Source organism: Balaenoptera musculus, chromosome 8 (genome assembly GCF_009873245.2).
Source record: "Balaenoptera musculus isolate JJ_BM4_2016_0621 chromosome 8, mBalMus1.pri.v3, whole genome shotgun sequence".
NCBI classification, from domain to species: domain Eukaryota; kingdom Metazoa; phylum Chordata; class Mammalia; order Artiodactyla; family Balaenopteridae; genus Balaenoptera; species Balaenoptera musculus.
This window is the reverse complement of record NC_045792.1, coordinates 60,760,823-60,766,473: the sequence shown is the minus strand read 5'-3', so window position 1 is coordinate 60,766,473 and position 5,651 is coordinate 60,760,823.

Below are 5,651 nucleotides of genomic sequence, written 5' to 3'. Positions count from 1 at the left end.
TGTATTATTACCTATTGTCCTAATGTTTATATGTCTGCTCCCCACTGGACTGAAAGTTCTTACACTTGGATTGAGCTGGGTTCAGTAACCGTTACTGCAGTTTTACCGAATCTTTCAGTATTTATTATATTACTTTAAACATACACTATATTGTATTCTCTTTGAGAAACTGGAAACTAAATTCTTGACCTCTCTCACACAGCCATGCCTCTACAGCCATATATGCTTGTCTTCCTTACTTTACCATTTCAGTGAAAGGTATCTCTATCAACATGATTGCTCATGCAAGAAATATGAGTATAGGCCTTGACACCTTTTCAATCCTAAACCATCATCAGCTTTTACCTGATCTTCTGCCATTCCTATACTAGTCTCTCTTTACATTCTTGCCACTTAACAATAAATTATCTACCCAGTAGACATAGTTATCTTTTTTTAAAAATTGCCCCTTGCTTAATATGCTTCAATGGTGGTCCACTGCATTTAGATTAATATCTAAAATCTATCACATGGTTAAAAAGAAGTTCTGAACGGTCTGACCTCTTCTTACCTATACAGTCAATTTTTACCTCTCTTGTCCTTATTCACAAACATTGTTTTTCCTGGTTTCGGTGTCAGGGTAATACTGACCTCACATGAGTTGGGAAGTGTTCCCTCCTCATATATTTTGTAAACGGTTGTGAAGGATTGGTATTGATTCTTTTTTAAATGTTTGGTAGAATTCACCAGTGAAGCCATCTAGTCCTGGACTTTTGTTTTTTGAGGTTTTTGATTACTGATTCAATCTCCTAGCTGGTAATTGGTCTGTTCAGAGTTTCTATAGCTTCATGACTCAGTCTTGGTAGACTGTATGTTTCTGGAAATTTATCCATTTCTTCTTCTACCCATTTGTCCAATTTGTTGGCATATGAGTGCTTGTAGTAATCCCTTATGAGCCTTTGTATTTCTGTAGTATCAGTTGTAACATCTCCCCTTTCATTTCTGATTTTGAGTCCTCTCTCTTTTTTTTTCTTGGGGAGTCTAGCTAAAGATTTGCCAATTTAGTGTTTCTTTTCAAGAAACAAGTTCTTAGTTTCTTTGATCTTTTGTATTCTCTTTTTGTCTCTATTTCACTTATTTCCACTCTGATCTTTGTTATTTCCCTCCTTCTACTAACTTTGGGCTTCATCTGTTCCTCTTTTTCTAGTTCCTTGAGGTTCAAAGTTAGGTTGTTTATTTGAGACCTTTCTTGTTTCTTATTATAGCCATTTATTGCTATGAACTTCCCACTTAGAACTTCTTTTGCTGCATTCTATAAGTTTTTTTATGTGTATTTCCATTTCCATTTGTCTCAAGGTATTTCTTAAAAATTTGTCTTTATATTTCTTTTTTGATCCATTGGTTGTTCAGTAGCATGGTGTTTAATCTCCATATATTTGTGAATTTTCCAGTTTTCTTCTTGTAATTGGTTTCTAGTTTCATACTACTGTGGTCAGAAAAGATGCCTGATATAATTTCAATATTCTTATATTTATTAAGACTTGTTTTGTGCCCTAACATATGAAGTATCCTTGAGCATGTTCCATGTGCACTTGAGAAGAATGTGTATTTTGTTGTTTTTCGATGGAATGTTCTCTATGTGTGTGTTAAGTCTATCCAGTCTATCATGTTATTTAAAGCCAATCTTCCCTTATTGATTTTCTATCTGAGTGATCTATCCATTAATGAAGTTGGGATATTAAAGTCCCCTACTATTATTGTATAGCTGTTTATTTCTCTCTTAAGGTCTTTTAATTTTTGCTTTATATATTTTGGTATTCCTAGCTGGGTCCATAAATATTTACAAATATTGTTAGATTGAGCCCTTTATCATTATGTGATGACCTTCTTTTTCTCTTATTACATTCATCTCTGGGGAGATTCCTATAATCCAAATGTTATTCTGCTTGATGTGCCCTTTAAGTTCCTTAAGCTATCTCCATTCTTTTTCATTCTTTTTTCTTTTTGCTGCTCTGACTGAACGAATTCCACTAACCTATCTTTGAGTTCACTGATCCTTTCTTACATTTCATCTAGTCTGTTTTTGAGTTCACTGATCCTATCTTTGAGTTCACTGATCCTTTCTTACATTTCATCTAGTCTGTTTTTGAGACCCTCTAGTATATTTTTCACTTCAGTTAACGTATTCTTCAGTTCTGTGACTTCTGTTTGCTACTTTTAAAATTCTCTTTCTCTTTGTTTAAATTCTCACTTTGTTCAGCCATTGTTCTCCTGAGCCCGGTGAGCATCTTTATGACTATTATATTAAATTTTATCAGGTAAATAACTTATCTCCATTTCATAAGGTCTTCTTTTCTGAGGTTTTATCTTGCTCTTCATTTGGAACATATCCCTCTTTTTCTTCATTTTCCTTGACTCTGTGTGGGTTTTTATACATTAGATAAAACAGCCACCTCACTCAGTCTGAAGGAGTGGCATCATATAGGAGATAAAACTTATTGTTCAATGCTGCCCTAGCTCTTGGCTGTCTCTCAAACCCTTGTGATTGTCCAAGCAACCTACTTTATTGTTAGTGGGCTCCCAGTAGTTGAAGGTATGCCAAGAGCCATCAGTGTCCCAAAGGGGAGAATCCTTATTAGCACCTAGATTCAGGTTAATTGGAAGTCAGACCTGTAGGCAGCAACTTTTAAAGTATTCAAATATACATCTTTCAGGAGAAGACTGGGAGATTGAACATTTCTATCTGCTCCCTCTGCATTGAGTTTTGGAGTGATAACCAGTTCAGAACTGTTTTTTGTTTATTACCATCCCATTGAACCCATGAACACGAGTCTCACTGGCCAGCAGAGCCAGGCTATCAAGGGATGTATCCTCTGGGTGGCAGTCACAAATGTCAGTGTACCAGATGTGTATACAAGTTTTCTCAGAGACACTGATGGCCTGCGGGAGGAGCAGAGGGAGAAGGCATAGATGACACCTGCTAGATTCCCCAGTCTCTGGAGAGGACTGTAGTCAGCCCTTCAATATGTGTTTAATTAGAAGTCTATCCCCTAAGTCACAGCTATGAAAATAAGCTTATTGTCGTCTTTCCCAGAAAGACAGGGGTGCATTTCAGTCTGCTGTCTCTGTACTGTGCCCCAGGGGGCAGTAGCCAGTTAAGAAATGTTTCTCCATTTTTTATAGTCCTAGGGACCCATGAACATAAGAACTACTGGCCAGCAGAGCCAGGCAATCCAGGGGCTTTCCCTGGGTGGCAGCCATAGCAACTGGGGCAACAGACATGCGCAGAGACTCCTTTCTGGGAGATACTGGTGACCTGGAGTGTGGTGGATGGAGAGTGTGAAGATAGTGCCTGCCCTCCAAGGTCTCTGAAGAGGATCACCGTTGGCCCTTAAAAGTGTTTTTAATTAGAAGCCTGCCCTTCAGTTCAAAGCCTTAAGATAAGCTAATAGGCTTCTTCCACAGAAAGACTGGGTGCCTTAGTCTGTTGACTCTCTGCTGTGCCCTGAGGTGTAACTGGTTAAGAACTGCTTCTTTGTTTGTTACAGTCCAATGGGACCCATGAACCTAAGCCCCACAGGCCACCAGGTAATCAAGGGGTATCTCCTGGGCATCAGTCACAAAAACCAGGGCAGTAGACATGTGCACTCCTTTCTGCAAGATACGGGTGACCTGGACTGCAGCAGAGGGAGAGCTCAAAGATAGATCCTACTGTCTGAGGTCTCTGAAAAGGATTACAGTGGGCCTTTAGATGTGTGTTTAATAGGAAGCCTGCCCCTCAGGCTGCACCTATGAAGATAAGCTAACAGGCTTCTTTTACAGAAAGACTGGGCACATTAGTCTATTGCCTTTCTGCTGTGCCTTGGGAGGTAGCCAGTTAAGAATTCCTTCTCTGTTTACTACAGTCCTATGGGACCTTACAGCGTAAGCCTTGCTGGCCACCAGAACCAGGTGACCAAGAGGTGTCCTCTGGGTGACAACCCCCAAAAATCAGGGTACCAGACAAGTACATAAGCTCCTTCTCAAGAGAAAGCTGTGAGCTGGAGTGAGGCAGAGGGAGAGTGCAAAGATGGCACCCGCTGGCCTCCTTCCGTCTTTGGATAGAGATGTGTGTTAAATTACATGCTTGCCCCTCAGGCTGATGCTTTAAGATAAGCAAATAGGCCTACTTCACAGAAAGCCTGAGCACTTTTCAGCTGCCTCAGTGTCTCTGAGCTCTTTTCAGGGCCCTTTTTCTGGGCCTTGGGGCTGTGGGGTGGGTGAGTCTGCATGAGCCTTTTAAGAACTATTTCTCAGATTGCTATTGCCTTGTGGGTCTCATGGACACAAGCCCTGTTGGCTTTTGAAGCTAGATGTTTTGGGGGCTTGTCTCTCAGGTGCAGGTCTTAAAATGGGATGCCTGGTGTGGAGTTAAAACCCTTCACTCCTCAGGGAGAAACTTGGGGTTGTGAGTTCCCTCCCAACTGTGGTCACAGTGCTGAGGGTGGGGTTGATGGCAAGATTTTGTCTCAGCTGCTCCTAGCTTTCCTTCTTCCTTTTTTTCTTTCTTTCTTCCTCCCTTCCTTCCTTCCTTTTCTTTCTTTCTTTTTCTTTCTTCTTCCTTTCTTGCTTTCTTGCTTGTTTTCTTGCTTTAATCTAGAGTAACAATCTCTGTCTCTTAATAGGAATATTTACTTCTGTTAAATATTTATTCTAAATATTGGAAATATTTTAACCTACAAGTATTTTTTGTCATGATAGGCATCATAAAGTAATACTATTCATTTATCATCAGTAACCCACAAAGTAAATTTTGTAGACATAAAGATCACTATATAATGATTCCTAATTACATTCAAGTAATTGCTTATTATTATGAAATTTTTTCAGTATAAAAATCAACTTCTGTTAAAATAGATTAAACTTACAAATTTTGATACAGTTGGGTGTGTGTCTGCCAATTTTTTTCTTCTCTTTTGTTATTTCACCTATGGCTATAAATTATTTGTTTCTTTGTTTATGTGTTTGCTCTAGGGTTTACCATATGCATCCTTAACATGTAGCAATCTACCCTGAAGAAACATAACTGTTCATGTATAATGTAACATTATATAAAAGTGAACTTCCATTTACCTCTCTTTCTTTTGTCCTAGTGCTGTCATACATTTTACTCATACATTTTCTATGAATTACACAACACATTGTTATTATTTTCGCTATGAAAGTTGATTGCCCATTTTTACTGATTCCACCAAACACAACTAAAAAACCCTGGATATTATATATAAAACGAACATAAGACTCTGAAAGGTAGAAAAAAGAAGGCGAGTAGGTAGGAACATTGTGGACCAAGGAATGAAAAGGTAGTGGGTTCCCTGGGTTTGTTTTTGGCTTCATATATCCTAGGCCTCTTATTGGAGAAGTCAGAAATCTGAAAATCTAACACGTACAAACAAAAAAGCCCAAACCAAAATGTGCTCTCTCTAGCCAAATAACCCAGAAAGGGGGCAACCTAGCAAGACAGAAATGTTTAGATGATAACCACTCTACTTCATCCAAACACAATAGGAAAAACTGTGGTTAAATCCAGGGGAGCCTAGACTTCCACCCTCACCAGGCTGGGTGGGAGCCAGGAATTTCATCCCCACTGCCACCAGGTGTCAGTGGAGAGCCTAGACTACCACACCCATTGA